The sequence below is a fragment of the Echiichthys vipera genome (genome assembly GCF_963691815.1).
Source record: "Echiichthys vipera genome assembly, chromosome: 3".
In the NCBI taxonomy this organism is placed as follows: Eukaryota; Metazoa; Chordata; class Actinopteri; order Perciformes; family Trachinidae; genus Echiichthys; species Echiichthys vipera.
The window spans coordinates 32,794,109-32,812,481 of record NC_139828.1 but is presented as its reverse complement, the minus strand read 5'-3'; positions in this window follow the sequence as shown (position 1 = coordinate 32,812,481).

Genomic DNA, 18,373 nt, shown 5'->3' with positions numbered 1-18,373 from the left:
TGGTGTATCACATTCTGAGCTTGAGATGATCATGTATGGTTCTTATATCATCCCGGTTTGATTACTGCAATTCCCTTTTCACCTGCCTCAGCAAGTTGTCCCTGGATTGTCTTCAACTTGTCCAGAATGCTGCTGCAAGGCTGTTGACCAGGTCCAGCAGGATGTCAGACATCACTTCCATTTTACATTGGCTTGCTCAGACCTGCTCTATCCTTACACCACAAATAGGTCACTCAGGTCTTCTGACCAGGGATTAATGGTTGTCCCTTGCATTCGACTAAAAAATAAAGGTGACTGTGCCTTAGAAGTGGTGGCTCCAACTCTGTGGAACACCCTTCCTATTGTTTTACCTTCTGTGGCCTCCTATAATACTTTTAAAAAGCAACTGAAGACTCATTTATTTAAAATGGCTTTGTCTCATGTCTAAAATTTTGTGTTAAGACTTTTTCATTTTTAATTCCAGTGGTATTTATTGTTACATGACAAGAAGTCTATCATGTGAAGCACTTTCTAACTTTCTTTTGTAAAAGAGCTATATCAAATAAACTTATTAGTACTGTGTGCTGAGTATGAATGAATAATATGCAGGGTTGCTCTTTGAATTCCTTATTGTGCGAATCTCCAGTCCTCTGGAGGAGGGCCAAATGAGATCAACTGCAGTGAAATTCCTTTGCTTCGAGAGACACAAAAACATAAATTACAGCCCACCCCATCTCTCTCTAAACCCTGCCATGCTTCCCTCTTCCCCTCAACTCACAGTGCTCCTCTTCACCACGCTGTCATCTCCCTCTGTCCGTCATTTCCATAAGAAGAACCAGAGGGAATTAGGCAAACATATGCAAAATGCTCAAACATATGTGTTCTACCCGCTGTTTACTATTAAAGGGGGCTTTAAATATGTTAATTAACCATGTAAATATGAGGGTAGGCAGGCATCTTTGAATGTTGAAACATGGCCCATGGGAATATCTGCACACTTTCATCTTCAGTTTAAACCTCTTATCGTGTGTGTGTGTGTGTGTGTGTGTGTGTGTGTGTGTGTGTGTGTGTGTGTGTGTGTGTGTGTGTGTGTGTGTGTGTGTGTGTGTGTGTGTGTGTGTAAACACTGGATCTTTAAATACATACATTTCTAAATAAACAACTAGTACATCTAATAAGCATCAATTTGTTTAGAAATAATCAGTCACTAGCACATATCATTTTGTCTATGGTTTTTCATTGGCATTGAAGAGAGCCAATATCCCTGATGACCTCCATTCTTCACAGGAGAAATATTAGCAAAGCTACTGATTGGCAGTTGGAAATGTTAGCATGCCCTTCATAACGCTCAGGCTGATATTACCCAAGCTACTGATTGAGAAACCACACTCGTATCCAATTACATAGGCGTATATTTCTACACATCCTGTGCTAATTAATGCCCTGGATTCATGACTGCTTAATCTCAAGGGACACACACTCACACAGAATGAGATGTGAAATGCAGCAGAGCTGAGAAGCCTACTTTTTTCACTGGCCACCCACACATTGTGAGAGGAGTTGGTGCAGTCAGAGAGCTAACGGGCTGATGGAGGAAGGGTTTGGAAAAAGACGGAAGAGGGAACTAGAATAACAGTACAGGCCTACATATAACACAGTGTTTCCCTACTATTACATTAGGAGGGTACCCCCCACCTCCCTTGAAAGTCGAGTTAATTTTATTTAATTGTATTTTCTGAATAGTGTCAGATCACTCATTTAAGGATCCCTTTCCTATAGAACAGCTCTTGTCCTTTTAGTAAACAAACTAAATAGCCTTATGTTATTTATCTTATTTACATATAAGCAATTCAATTCTGTCTCTACATGGCTGTGTGTTTACAATCCTTAGAAAACTCCGACAGCGTTGGAGATTCACTTGTTCAAAGATCGTTTGGTAAATTGTTTGGGAAGAGGCTCCACTCCTAACACGAAAAACGGAACTGAAACTTATCAGAGATCCTTTATTATTTAGTTTGAGAAGAGGATTCAGTCCTACAAAAACAACTACAACTGAATAAAACAAACTTGCTTGAAACCATAAAGTGATTTTTGATTTGGAGAATTTGGACAATTATTTAAAAGACATTTTATGATGCCAAGCTCATTGTGCAATACACTGATTTAAACTGAGTTTGTATTGTGGCTATGATTATTGCTTGTATTTTTGCAAGCCCCATTTTGAGTTTGATTGATTTGATCTTTGATTGATTTTTTCTGAAATGTTATCTTTTAATGTTCTGAATTTTATAGAATATCCGCTGTGTCTATACCACTGCTGTACTAGCATGTTTTTTTTAAATAACCAAGGCACTTTAATAAAAACCTTTATTTTGTGAAAGGGCCAGGCCTGCCATGTGTCTCCCCTGTACCCGGGACAAGATTTTCATGCCCCCCCAGGCACGCAAAAGGAGGTGCTGAGGCATGCACTAATGTGCATAACCAAGACAGTGTTATAGAGATGTTTTGTGAAACAGTGTCTCTTAATTAAATCTGTCAAGTTTCAGCTCAAGTGCATCATGGAATCCCCCCCCCCTCCCCCCCCCAATGGACTAGGTGGGTGTTACACATGGTGATGGTTGCTCCGCTCTCATCTGCAGACTGACTCTCTCCTCTCTGTGTCTCTTTATCCACCTGCTCTGACACTTTCTCTATCCCTCCAGCGCAGCTTGCCTCAACAGCAGCGCTATCTGCATCTGCAGCCTGGCCCCCTTCCCCTCTCTGCCCCTATGACATTGCTACAACTGGTCACTAAAGGGCCTAACATGTTTTTCTTAATGGTAAGCACCTTGGAGGTGGGAGGGGCCCAAGGAGACATTTGGAGAGAAAAAAAATGAATAGGAAGTGAAGAGGCAACAGCTTTGAATGACTTCAGCACATCTGCGCCCACAGGACATCGCTAGTTTCTCACACTGCCCTGGTTTGATCGTGGTCCATTTTTATTCAGTCTCTTTCACAGTTCAGTAACTGTAGTGGATTTCTTAGACATTACTTTGTTTCCAGAGATTCTCTTTGGGGTTTAGATCTGGACTTTGTTTCAATATTCTTAGCTTCAAGGAACTGCTTAACCTGTTTTGCAGTGTGACAGGGGACATTGTCTTGTATGAAAATTGCAGCTGATAGGGCGACAGTTGCAGTGGAGGTATTGCATGTTGCTAAAGGTGGTTCATATAAACATTTGCATTGTGGTTTATTTATTTATTTATTTTTAAAGTGTATTTTTGGAGCTTTATTGCCTTTAATCGACAGTACAGTGAAGAGAGAGACAGGAAATGGGGAGGCAGAGAGGGTTTTTTCTGCATTATAAATTTTGAGATGGCAGCCTCGCTGGAATCTTGATTGAAACCGATGTAGTTCTATGGAAGCATAGTGGTGATGTTTTCAACTCGACCGCAACAGAAGGGGTGCGTTTAATTTTAGCCCCGGGCCGCAAAATGACATTAACGCACTGTTTGTGTTCCCGAGGGGCTCACAAGGGCTCCACTCTGTTCAAACGTTGTGCTGAGCGTTAACACACCCCGACGGCGCAGTGTGCCGTGGTGGTTTCATTTGCTGCTTGGCGACAGGAGGACTCCGTTACTTTTGAACAGGTTTGTCGTTAGATCAGGGCATTCACAGATCTCTTGGGAATAGCCCGGACCAATAAAATGTAATAAGAAAATATCACATATAAGCTTCAAATATAATATAAAAAGGTATTCCAATGTGAAGATTGGCACACTTACAGATAATAAGGGTGGAGCTGTTTACAGTAAGGACGGGACGCTGTTGACCTCACCTGATGAGGTAGTCGGGCGGTGGAAGGAGCACTTTGAGGAACTTCTTAATCCGACTAACACGCCCTCTTTTGTACAGGCAGAGTTGGAGGCTGATGGGGAATCATTGTCAATATCTCTGGCGGAAGTCCCTGAGGTAGTCAAACAACTCCACAGTGGCAAAGCCCCAGGGATTGATGAGATTTGTCCAGACATGCTGAAAGCTTTGGGTTTGGAGGGGCTGTCTTGCTTGACACGTCTCCACAACATTGCATGGAGGTCTGGGACAGTGCCAAGGGAGTGGCAGACTAGGGTGGTGGTTCCCCTATTTAAAAAGGGGGACCAGATGGTGTGTGCCAATTACAGGGTTATCACACTACTCAGCCCCCCTGGTAAAGTCTACTCTAAGGTGCTGGAAAGGAGGGTTTGTCCTATAGTCGAACCTCAGAATGAAGAGGAACAATGCAGATTCCATCCTGGACGTGGAACAACGAACCAGCTTTTCACGTTGCAAGGATCCTGGAGGGGGGAGTATGCCCATCCAGTCTACATGTGCTTTGTGGATCTGGAGAAGGCATATGATCGGGTCCCTCAGGAGATACTGTGGGAGGTGCTGTGGGAGTATGGGGTGAGGGGGTCACATCTGTGGGCCATCCAATCTCTGTACACCCAAAGCCAGAGCTGTGTACAGATCCTCGGCAGTAAGTCGGATTCGTTCCCGGTGGGGGTTGGCCTCCGCCAGGGGTGCGCTTTGTCACCAATCCTGTTCGTGATTTTCATGGACAGGATATCGAGGCGTAGTCGTGGTGGGGAGGGGTCGCAGTTCGGTGGGCTGAGGATCTCGTCTCTGCTTTTTGCAGAGGATGTGGTCCTGATGGCATCATCGGTGAGTGAACTTCAGCACTCACTGGATCGGTTCGCAGCCGAGTGTGAAACGGCTGGGATGAGGATCAGCACCTCTAAATCTGAGGCCATGGCTCTCAACAGGAAACCGGTGGATTGCTTACTCCAGATAGGGAATGAGTCCTTACCCCAAGTGAAGGAGTTCAAGTACCTCGGGATCATGTTCACGAGTGAGGGGACGATGGAGCATGAGTTTGGCCGGAGAATCGGAGCAGCAGGGGCGGTGTTGCAGTCGCTCTACCGCACCGTTGTGACGAAAAGAGAGCTGAGCTGGAAGGCAAAGCTCTCGATCTACCGGTCAATCTTCGTTCCTACCCTCACCTATGGTCATGAAAGCTGGGTCATGACCGAAAGAACGAGGTCGCGGGTACAAGCGGCCGAAATGGGTTTTCTCAGGAGGGTGGCTGGAGTCTATCTTAGAGATAGGGTGAGAAGTTCAGCCATCCGTGAGGAACTCGGAGTAGAGCCGCTGCTCCTTTGCGTTGAAAGGAGCCAGTTGAGGTGGTTCGGGCATCTAGTAAAGATGCCCCCTGGGCGCCTCCCTAGGGAGGTGTTCCAGGCACGTCGAGCTGGGAGGAGGCCTCGGGGAAGACCCAGGACTAGGTGGAGAGACTTTATCTCCACACTGGCCTGGGAATGCCTCGGGATCCCCCAGTTAGAGCTGGTTAATGTGGCCCGGGAAAGGGAAGTTTGGGGTCCCCTGCTAAAGCTGCTGCCCCTGTGACCCGACCCCAGATAAGCGGTTGAAGATGAGATGAGATGAAGCTCCTGATGTTCAAATGAATAATATGCAACCCTTTAGCCCAATTCATTAATCTGATTTAACTGAATAAGTATGTGCATTATATGGCAGTAAGGTTGTGGTATGTAGCAGGCAGGGACATGTGGTGAGAGAGGCCAAAGGAGAGCAACACACACACACACAGACACACAGCATTGGGGAGAAGGGAAAAATAAAACCAAATGCGAATAAATCAAAATGAAAATAAAAGGTTTAAAACACTTTATAATGAAATAATGATATATTAGGCCTTTATGAAGTCATCAGTCGACAGGCAGACAATAATAATAGTAACATATACTTCAACTCTTTCATAATTTATTAATTTAAACATTCAGTGTTATTATACTAAACTAATTAGAGGTGTCTATCATTCCCAGTGTAAATGACTGAGATTGACCCAAAATCAGCCCATCATTTAGTGTTCCACCATTTTACGATATTTGCGTCATGCTATACGGCAGAGGTCGTAAAGCCGTTCCCATAATGGCATGCCCGGTGACAGTTTTACAAGTAAGAAAAAAGAAAAGGAATAATAAAGCAGCCGCCACCAAAGCAGACGCCACCAAAGCAGCGCTTATATAACCTGACTCCGTCAGATGAATTTCATTCTGCCTTGCTTCCACCCTGACTCCACCTAGCTCCACTCTACAATCTGGAATCGCTCCATAGGAAAGTTATTTCAGGTGGTCGAGCCAATCAGGACCGCCGGGCTGGGGTTTTATAGATGTGATGTGGCGGCTCGCATCGAGGAAGCAGGCGTCAACATCGATGCTGCTTTTTTATCCATGTTGTCGAATCTAGAGAATCTTTCTTCTTTAAAAGAACACCAGAGAACGGCTCTGAAGGCTTTTGTCGGTGGAAATGATGTATTCGCCCTTTTCCTGACCAGGTTTGGCTTTTCCCTGCGTCACTCTCATCTGCGTCACAGGTTGGTTTTGATAGTAGCACGTCAATAAAGATGATGGACAAGTGATTTATCCAATCATATTTTTGATACGGCCCAGCCTCCTGAAATCACTTCCTCCTACATTGGACCCCCACCAGTTCGCCTACCACCAAAACAGGAGTATGGAGGATGCCATTACCGCAGCACTTCACTCCACCCTCTACCATCTTGACAACAGGAACACTTACGTGAGAATGATGTTTATCAACTTCAGCTTAGCATTTAACACCATCATCCCCTCCAAACTGATGACCAAACTGAACGACCTGGGCATCAACCTCTCCCTCTGTAAATAGATACTGGACCCTCTAACCCAGTGTTTTTCAACCACTGTGCCGCGGCACACTAGTGTGCCGTGAGAGATCGTCAGGTGTGCCGTGGGAAATTATCCAATTTCACCTAATTGGTCTAAAAAAAATTTTTGAAAACAAAACTTTACCAGCAGAACTAGCCCCTGTGTTGGATGATGTTGTGGGCATGGTAAACTTTGTAAAGACACGACCTGTGAAAAGCCGCATATTTGCGTCTTTGTGTGAGGAAATGGGAGCGGAGCATAAAGCCTTGTTGTTTCACACGGAGGTCCGATGGTTGTCGCGCAGCAAGGTGCTGGCCCGTGTATGAGCTGCTGGAGGAACTCAAGGGGCCTCATTTATCAAACAATTTGGACGTGAGCGGGAGCTACGATCAAATCTCACGTCTGGTCTGAGATCGTGTACGCACAATTGAGCCTGTGGATTTGCGGTGCAGCACAGCAAAACCTGGCTGAAAATAATGAACAAACCTCAGCTGTCATTAAGCTAAGCAGTCAAATATTAAGAACAGATCAAAACGGATTCTTAAAACGAATAAAAAAAATGTAAAAATTGTGGTTGGAGCGATTTATTGCACTCATGTGCGTCTGAAGGCACCATCCATGAATGATTACACATTCATCAATCGCAAAGACTACCACTCGATAAATGTACAGGTGATTTGTGATGCCAAGCTATCGCTTTTAACCGTGGTGACCAGGGGGAACACACGATTCTTTTAAATATCAAAACAGCTCGGCTCCAGCCCCCCGCGACCCCGACATTGAATTAATGAATGAATGTGTTGGCGCGCGGCTGCAGCAAGACGCACTGCAGAGCCAAAGTCATCTCCTCGGTTCGTGGCTACCCTCGATAAATTGCATTAAATCAAACAAGGTATCAGATGATTAACATCTTGGTATGGTTCTTCTAGGTGACAAAGGTTATCCTCTTACGGAATACCTAATAACCCGCCGGTAGCGCCGGTGTTGTGCGGTAGAGTAGTAAATAAACTACTCCTATAGGTGGAAACAACAGCCTTCTGATCCAGAATATCAGCTATAATGCGAGAGGGTGCATTTCACGGCAGGGGTGCTGAATACGGCACACCTGTCCAACAGTGCGCACAGGCGCACACGGGTCCCAGTGGAGCGCTGCCTCGGTTTGACTTCCTCCGTTATTCTTATACTGCGTTTTTATGATGGGCCCCTTTTATTCCACTCTTAAGGCAAAAAGCTCAGCTTTATTTTGCTCCATCTCGGATGTCAGGATGCCGATCTGTGTGTCGGAAAAGTTTCTTTTCTAACCTGCGTTCTTCCTCTCCGTGTTTGACCTCAGTGGGCGAGGACTCGAACCAGGAATATTTAGGGGCGTAACATGTTAATGACGTTTGAATTCAGCCGCCGCATTTATCAAGGCCCGCTCATTCATACGCTGAGATTGGTCAGATACGAATGTTTCATAAATCACACGTGGGTCCTGTCCTACGACCAATTCTGCGCTCAGATCTGCGCCCGTTTTCACGCAAGTTTTATAAATGAGGCCCAATGTGTTCCTGACAAATGAGGGGTCCGATTACGCAAGACTGCTTGCAAGTGATGAGTGGTGTGCAAGGCTGGCATATCTGGCGGATATTTTTCATCATCTGAATGAACTGAACAGACGAATGCAAGGCCGAAATGAAAACCTGCTCACAAGTACGGATAAAATAAATGGCTTCCGTTCAAAGGTGCACCTCTGGCAACAACATGTGGAAAGTGGCAACCTTGAAATGTTTCCACTCACCAAGAAATGGCAAGATGTTCACACTGCTGCACTGTGTGAGATCATTAGTAAACATCTGAAAACTCTCCAGGAGAAGATGTCATTTTATTTCTCTTCAGCCTACACTGATAGCCTTGACTGGGTTAGGGACCCATACAGCTCAGCAGTTTTTGGAAAGGACATGACTTTGCAGGAGCAGGGGGAACTAACTGAACTGAGACAAAATCGTGGTCTGAAGCTAAGCTTTGCTGATCTACCTTAGGACAGTTTTTGGTTGACTGCTGCCAAGGAGTTCCCCATTCTGGCAAACAAAGCTATTGTGACATTGCTCCCATTTTCCACGACATATCTGTGTGAGGTGAGCTTCTCAAGCCTGACTGCCATCAAAACTAAAAACAGAGAGCGACTGAGAGCTGTTGAGGAAGAGCTTGGTGTGTGTCTTTCTTCAATTCCTGCCAGGATATCAGCTCTTTGTTCATCCAAACAGGCACAGGTTTCACACTGAGTGAGTAAAATACACTGAGATTGACATTTTGTACATGTAACTCTTCATATTTCTCAGTGTAGAACAGTGAAATCTTTCCCAAATATTATTGCTTCTGTCATAATAAGCACTATATTTCTGTATTCCTGGTAATTTATGATTTTGGACAGAATTAGAGTTTGCAAAACACTTTGACGTTTTCTACTACCTTTAAGACCACATTGTTGTTTCATTTGTTATGTTCAAGCTGTATTTTTAAAGTGGACATGTTAAGTGCACTTTTTATTTGAAAGAAGAAATATAAATGATGATAAAGTCCTTTATTCTTTGTGTTTATTTGATTCCTATTCAAGACACTTTGATGAGAATGACTATATTGTTAATATAGGCTACAGAGTATAATTTTTTAACATGTTTGGCTGGTGGTGTGCCTCGAGATTTTTTCAATGAAAAAAATGTACCTTGGCTCAAAAAAGGTTGAAAAACACTGCTCTAACCAACAGACCCCAGTCTGTTAGGTTGGACAACCACACCGCCACCCTCACCCTGACACAATGGTGATTGGCCTCATCAGCAATGAGTCCGCATAAAGGGAGGAGGTCTATCTCCTAGCTAGCCAACAACCATCAGTCTATTCAGATTTTGGTGACCTTCTACCACTGCACCATCTAGAGCATCCAGATTGTGAGACCAACTATATCACAATCTGGTATGGCAACTGCTCTGTCTCTGTCAACCGGTAAGCACTGCTGAGGGTGGTGAAAACTGCGTGGCATGCCCCACCCGGAGAAAGCAATCCCCTGGTTTCCTGCTGAGAACCATGGCCTCAGATTTAGATTTGATCCTCAACCCAGCGGCACTCACACTCGGCTGTGAACTGATCCAGTTAGTGCTGAAGGTCACATACCGATGATGCCATCAGGACTACATCATCTGTATAAAGCAGGGATGAGATCTCCAGACCACTGAACTGCAACCCCCAGCCACCATGAATACACCTCGATATCATGTCCATGAATATCACAAACAGGAGTCCAACTTACTGCCAAGAACCCAGACACAGCTTTTAATTTGGGTGTACAGAGATTGGATGGCCCTGAGTGATACCCTTTAATAAAAAATATAATCCTTTGTCCATAGCTAAAGGCCGATGCTACTGCATTTTTTAGTGGTAGTACTTGGAAAGCCTAAGATATTCTGAGGTGGCACATTGTCTAAAAAGTTTGAGAACCACTGGTTTAGGCAACAAAACTAGTTTAAGGTTAAGATAAGTATGTCTGCTATGTAATTAAGTATCATTGCCACACAGAACACGACACAAACGGGACACAAATAACAGTCTCTGAAAAGCCAGTGTATGTATGACCCAACCATCTCCCCGACCTCCTCGGTAAGCAGAGTTTGAGTCTAGTTATACTATACCACCTGACTTTTGGAGCACTATCGGAGTTAGTTGAAAGCCTGGGGCATTTCATACAGATGCATTTGTGTGTATGTCATAAAGTACAAATGCCTTGTTCTATTGCTACCCTTACAGTGTGGCTCAGCCAATAATAAATCTTCTTCTGATCAGGAATAAACCTACATTTTGTGTGTGAACAGTCCATAACTGAATATGATACTATGCTGCTTGTCATACAGCATTATGCAGCATACATCAGACATAATGGTGTTTAACATTGCTGTCTGTTACAATACAAAACATTTTGAAACATTTTGAAGCTATAAAATTTATACAAAAAAACATGAATGTTGTAAATATTTAAAATGACGTTACAGACTTTCTCTTAGCTCTACAACTCTGACTGATTTCCAGTGTCACTTTGCCCTCTGGTTTGACACATAAACACCAAGACAGTCACATATCAGACTCTAGAAGTGGTTCATGTTGTGCAGTACAGGCTGTAACAGGAGCTTCTCCTGGTATGAGAAGAAGAGGCTGAACCACACAAGAGGATATAAGGTAGAGAAAGAAAAATATCAATACACACCAAAGAGATTACAGGAACAAGCACTCCACTCCAACCAAACCACAGGGTCCAGTGTCACAGACAACACTCAGCATCAATATTAATGAGGAGGAGAGCTGTGCTGCTGCTGGATTCACCGGAGCGAGGCCACCCTTGGTCACTGTAGCAGCAACAGTGACAAACATTACTCTGTACATATAATTGCAGCTGAATCAATCCACTCAGCTGAATACAAGGACTGTGTGTGTGTGTGGTTGTGTGTATTTGGTCTTGTGTGCATGTGTATGTGTGTGTGTGTGTGTGTGTGTGTGTGTGTGTGTGTGTGTGTGTGTATGTGCTCGTGTGTGTGTGTGGCATGAACTTTTCAATAAAAATCCACTTCATTACAAACTCCTCTCAGTATATATTTTTAACGTTCCTTATCACTTAATTTATCCCCTCTGCCTCCACATCAGAAGGGAGTTTTCTCACACTGTAGGGCATTGGGCTTTTCTCTCGTGCTATTTTACTGATTATCCATTGCAGCCTTTTCAGCCAAAGCACTGGTCGTCTCTGACTTCTTTAAGTTGGCGTAAAGACTGAAGCCAGAAACTGAGGATTTATTCTCATCGTAGAGCACATGAAAAGCTGCTCTTTTATAGGTTGAGCAAGTTCAGCGAGTTAGTTTCTTAAAGTCTCTTTTTGCAGTAGTTTTATGTAAGATGTATTTGCAGACGCACCTCTGGGACCTCATCTCCCAGAGTTCTCTTTGAAACCGAAATGATGTCAGTAGATTGGCAGTTATTTTTTGTTGTGATTGGCAGATAAGAGTGGCAGGTTAGTTGGCTAATTAGTGACCTCCTGGTTGATCCAATCAGAAAGTTCCAAAAATTGCAGTTCGCTGAGTGTCCACTAGGGGCAGGTTTCATAATAGAGAAGCTTCTCATTGACCCCCATGTTAAACAGGCCATTTTCACAGCATAATTAAACCTACTTAAGGCCTGTTACAAAAAAAACATTCTAGTCTGTATGTTTAGGTCATATCTCCATGACAACACGGGGGGGGGGGGGGGGGGGGCTCTTGAGTGACGAAGGTTGAAGACCATTATCATATTTGACTTCAATACAATGCCAGTTCCCACTGATGAAGATACCTGGGAAAGCTGGATCTGTCTTTGGCTGGAGCCTGAAGCTCACCCCCGGCTTCCAGGGAGCTAACACCGACACCATGCTGCTGGAGGTAGTGTTTAAGTTTATCTCAGACTGTACTCTACTTTGAACCAGAAACTACTCAGAAATGTGAAGTTTTTACGACATGATGAAGTGGTAAGTGCATACGTCTTTACCCCCTTTGCAAACTGATGAAGTATGCTACAGGACCGACAACGTCTTGTCAAACATGTGAAAATAGTGTGCAGAGATGCTGCAGAGGTTAAGATCGAAATGGTGAATACCTAGCTATATAAATGGGAGTTACAATTAGTGTGTGTTTTATTCATGTACTACGACTGGACAGTTGTCGGATAGTGAGAAAACAAGCCGGCAGGTGGTTTGCAATTCAATTCAATTTCAATTCAATTCAATTTTATTTATAGTGCCAAATCATAACAAAAGTTATCTCAGGACACTTTACAGAGTAGGCATAGAACCAACAATTCCCCCGTAGAGTACGGTGGCAACTAAAAGCTTCCCTATAACAGGCAGGAACGTTGGACAGACCCAGCTCTGTGGAGGATGGCCATCTGTCTTGACCAGTTGGGGAGGAAGAAAAGGAGAGAGAAGGAGAGAAACACAAAGATAGACAAAAGACAGAGAGACTGACACACTTCCAGAGATGCAAGCAGCCAGCGAGTAACAGTAACTATAACAATATCTATAGTAATGTGAACATGACCCACATGTTATGGCAGTCTGCACAGCAGAACAGCAGGAACACGCACATCCAGTGGGACAGAACATGAAAATGATAATAATTATGACAAACATGATCAATGATGAGTAGGGGCAATAGCAGCTACGATACAGCAAGACATACCACTGATGGTGTTTTTATGGCTACAAATTTTATAATTTATAAGACTAGTGACAGAATAAATGACTAATAGTTATTGAAGTAGCAGGAAGCGTCATGCAGGACCAGGGCAGCAGGCACCACCACGATCAGCAGAGACCTGCACACAGGACCAGGGCAGCAGGCACCACCAACATCAGCAGGGACCAGCAAACAGGACCACGGCAGCAGCCACACCACGATCAGCAGAGACCTACACACAGGACCACGGCAGCAGGCACCGACCCCATCGGAAGAGACCTGCACACAGGACCACAGGACCACGGCAACAGGCACCACCACCATCAGCCGAGACCTGCACGCAGGACCAGGGCAGCAGGCACCACCAGCATCAGCAGAGACCAGCACACAGGACCATGGCAGCAGGCACCACCACCATCAGCAGAGATCCACAGGACCACGGCAGCAGGAACCACCACGATCAGCAGAGACCTGCGAGATGAGAAAGCACAAACAACTCCGGGGAAGAAGTTGAATTAATAACATGCATTGATGAGACATGAATGACATAGACAGAGAGGAGAGAAGCTCAGAGTATCAGGAAAAGTATTATCCCCCGGCAGACTAGACTTATAGCAGCATCATTAAGCTGAACAAACGCAGCTTTAAGAATAACAACAACAACATAGCTGAGGGCTCGTAAGCCCTAGCTGTAAGCTTTATCAAAAAGGAAAGTTTTAAGTTTACTCTTAAATATGGGGACAGTGTCTGCCTCCCGAATAACACTTGGGAGTTGGTTCCACAAGAGAGGAACTTGGTAGCTGAAGACTCTGCCTCCCCTTCTATTTTTGGAGACTCTAGGAACGGCAATTCACCATTAAAAGGTAGTAGAAGTAGTGTAAGTGTAATAACGGAAGTATACAGTTTGAGACACAGCTAAATTTCTGTAGGAATAAAGATATAATAAATCAGGGCTGGGTTATAAAAAAAGAAACTTTGAACATCCCAATAAGCACAATTAAATGTATTATGACAACATGGAAAGTCTTGTGCAGACCAAACAAGCCAACTCTGGTCCGCCTGAAAACATGGGTCTGCAAGTGAATCCTGGTGCAGTTCATTCGAGGTGTGAAAGCAAGTGGAACCCAATATAGGAGGTGAACCAAAAAACACTTGTAACGTGGGCTGGTGTAGGTCGAGGTTATGGCAACTGATGTTAGCGGTAGCTCTGGTTAGCTGAAGGGCTCGGCAGGTAACATAAGGGATTTCTGCATTTTATTCTAATAAACACGGATCACAACAAGCCAGGTCTTCGCGACACTATCTTTCAGAAGTATCTTAAGAAGTCTTCAGGAGAGTCCTCACTCTTGGTGGAGAGCGGAGGTGTGTGTGCTCTTCCTGTGTCCAACACTACACACTTAACAACGGAGGCACCACCCAGTGGCGCGACACATTTAATAAAACTCAGGCTGTTACACAGTGTGCCAATAACCATAACATATTATGATCATACCTCACTTGTCGTCAGTGTAACAAGTAGCTCTACAACACACCATAGTCCCTCACTCTTATCAGGGGCCGTCTTCTCCTCCTGTGCTGTCTCACTTGTCTCATTTGAAGAATGAACTGCTTGACACCCCACTGTCTCATCTGCTGTCTCAAAACGGTTACCTTTCTAGGTAACAAGCACGTTGCTAGGTTACTGTATGTACGTGGCTGTATCGACGGCATGACATTACAGTGTTTGGTTTGCTTGACATATTTGGTCTGGTTCAAAAAAAGGGCAATGTGAAAGGAAAACAAACTAAATGAAAAGACAGAAATGTTGCAACTTCACCCCTGAAACGCACAAAGTTTAGTGAACTACAGGTGTCAAAGCAACCTTAAAGTTGGAATAACCTTCATTGTGACTACATCAGTAGGTGTCAATTAAGTTACGCCAGTGAGAACCTGGATGATTCTGCTGTCCAGGTTTACATTAACTGGCTGGTGAGGAGGATAGGGAGGATTTGGGGGGCTGGGGGGAGACACTTGGTTCTCATTTAGTAGTCTCATGGCCTGGGGACAGAAACTCCTCCTCACGCTTTCCGTGTTGGCCTTGAGCAGCTGGTACCGTTTCCCAGAGGGCAACGGGGAAAACAGTATGTTGTTGGGGTGAGTGTGGTCCTGGATAAACCTCGTGACTCTTGACCTGCAGCGCTTGGTGTAGATGTCCTGCCGGTTGGGAAGGGTGGTTTTGATGGTCTGCTCAGCTGAGTGAACCACCCTCCTCAGAGCCGGTTGGTTTTTCTGGGTGGTGTTCCCCATCCAGGTGATGATGTTCCCACTCAGGATCCTCTCCACCGAGTATGGGTGTGGACGTTCTTGAGCACTCTGAGGGGGAGCTTGAAGTCCCTCAGCCATCTGAGATGGTAAAGACACTGGTTGGCCTTCTTTACCAGGCTGCTGAGGTGGTTTGACCATGTCAGATCCTCGGAGGTGTGGATGCCGAGGTACCTGAAGCTCTCCGCCCTTTCCATCTGGGCCCTGCTTATGCCGAGGGGGTGAAAGCTCTTCTGCTGCTTCCACTGCTGTGTCATTGGCAAACCTGACTATGGTGTTAGAGTCTGAGATGGCCTTGCAGTCGTGGGTGTAAAGAGAACACAGCAGAGGGCTCAGCACACAGCCCTGGGGGATGACGTGATGGCCCAAAGGCACCATCTGTGGTCTGCCGGTCAGAAATTGTGGATCCATTTGCACAGGGATTGGCATAAGTTGAGGTTGTACATAAACAACAGTCTAACATAAGCCCCCTTCCCAGTGCCCAGGGGGGTGAGAGTGATGTGGAGTAGGTGGGCTATGGTATCAGTCAGTGGATCTGTTGGGGTGGTATGCAAACTGTAGTGGATCAAGAGTGGTGGGTAGGGACAAGGTAATGAAAGTTTTGATGAGTTTCTTAAAACACCTCGTTACACACATTCCTGAACCTTACTTAAAGTGTAATTAAAATCACCCCAGGGTCTTTTTCGGCAAATACACTTGTCAAATAAGCCATCGAGACGATTTTTTGTGGATAAACTATTAACAGAGATATCCCGATGAGTCTCTAACAGCCGCTAACAGCCAGATGTGGCTAACAGATCTGCAGTAGCATGACAAGAGTCCCTAAACATAAAACGAAGCACCAACAACATAGTTAGTGAACCTGGAGTTTATTAAAAGAGTGTTTTGAAAGAGTTACCAACTGACCAGCTTCTTGTAGTAAAGTCCTTTCAAGTCAATTACCAAATGCATCCAAAATTAAGGAGCCCATTGATGATTAATTCCAGCAAAACACATACATTTTTTAGCTTGTGGCAATTTGGTGGAATTTAAGTAAATAACAGATGTAAAAGGTTTGGAAAAGTCCCAGACAGCGAATTTCCCTGCAGCACTGAAATGTCACGGGAGGGGGTGGGTGTGTGTGTTGAAGGGGCTCAAGGTAGCCGGTAGCATTAGACATAGCATCAGTCTCGTTGCGGCATTTTTCAGTGTGCCTGTGGATACTGTGAGCCCATGGTCACTGAAGATCATGTGATGCAGAATCATCCAATATGGATATAGCTCCTGGGGATACTGGGCTACAATGAGCCAACATGTGCTGTTCTAAATGATGATTGTGATGTGTCACCTGATTAATGTAAATATAATATTCAGTAACCTTTTATCTCTGGTTTCCACCAACTTCTGAGAAATATATCCAGCTCCAAGTGTCCTATGTGTTCTTACTTCACAATACACAATGTATTACTGTTGGTGAAGTACTGGGCATGGACGAAACTATAGTGTTAAAATATTGCTTTTTTTGTTTGTGAGTCATACCACCATTCTTGCTTTCCCACATTACTCTCATTAATATGTCATAACACACATGTGTGTTCTGGTAGTGTGTAAATGTGTCTACTGCTGCAGTCTTGACCACGATGACAGCAGCAGTGTGTGTAAGCCACTGTCAGCCTGTCAGCTCACTGCTGCCACAGCTGATCAAAGTGTGAGAGGATATACACACATGCATGTAAGGAAAACACACAAACACACACACACACACACACACACACACACTCCTGCATAGAGAAAACTGAAATCACATGCGGCACATATTTTATCTGCAGGGACAAAGATAATGCATATCATCGTCACTACAGCATCCATATTCTATAAACCACACCCTTTTATTGACACTTTTGTCCAGCAGGCATGACAGACATGCGCAAGTGCACAATGTCTGATCGCTAAGGGCGTCCTTATTCATAATGCAATAAGTTAGCTCACATGCACAAAACTCACACACTTTAGACGTCACTGTGTTACCCGAGTTATTGACGTCTCCAAAAAAAACCCAACTGATTTAAAATGCATCCAAATATATAAGCAAGCGATTTACGAGTAACTCTCTCTCTCTTTCATCTTCAACCGCTTATCCGGGGTCGGGTCGCGGGGGCAGCAGCTTTAGCAGAGGACCCCAAACTTCCCTTTCCCGGGCCACATTAACCAGCTCTAACTGGGGGATCCCGAGGCGTTCCCAGGCCAGTGTGGAGATATAATCTCTCCACCTGATCCTGGGTCTTCCCAGAGGCCTCCTCCCAGCTGGACGTGCCTGGAACACCTCCCTAGGTAGGCGCCCAGGGGGCATCCTTACAAGGGGGCAGTAAATTAAAGATTGACAAAACAGACAACATTATATTACACAAATGTATTTTTTTAGGCAGTTTTCAAGCCTTTATTAGATAGGACAGACAGGAAATTGGGTGAGAGAGAGAGGGGGGAGACATGCAGCAAAGGGCCCCAGGTCGGAGTCTAACCCGCAGCCGCTGCCTCAAGGACTTTCAGCCTCTTTACATGGGGCGACAGCTCTAACCTCTCAGTCACCAGATGCCCCTTACAGAATTTAATAGTGACAGAGGAGGTGTTAGATCCAATCAAAGAGCTGATGGTCCTAAGTTCCTGATTCCATGTTCCCATGTACATACTTCTCCATGAAGCCTTTTGCATTTTCCCAGCAAGATGGTTAAAAACGGTAGCAACTAGGGCTGGAGCCAATCCAAGCTGACATTGGTAGTAAGGTCTGAGCACTGATCTGCTTCTTTATTTTTAATGTTGTTTTATTTTGTTGATTTATCATATTTAGTTGTGTGTCATGTTTAGTTGTGTGTTGTTTTTGTTTTAAATATGAAACTTGTATGTTTATGCTGCTCTTGGCCAGGACTCCCTTGGAAAAGAGATTTTAAATAGGGATGCTCGATATTGGCTTTTCTGCCGATATCCGATATTCCGATATTGTCCAACCCTTAATTTCCGATACCGATATCACCCGATACCGATATATGCAGCCTTTTTACACAAAAAATCATCACATATCACCTATTATGGAATTAACACATTATGCCTAATTTTATTGTGATGCCCCACTGGATGCATACATAAATGCAACACGGCTTTTCAAATGTAAAC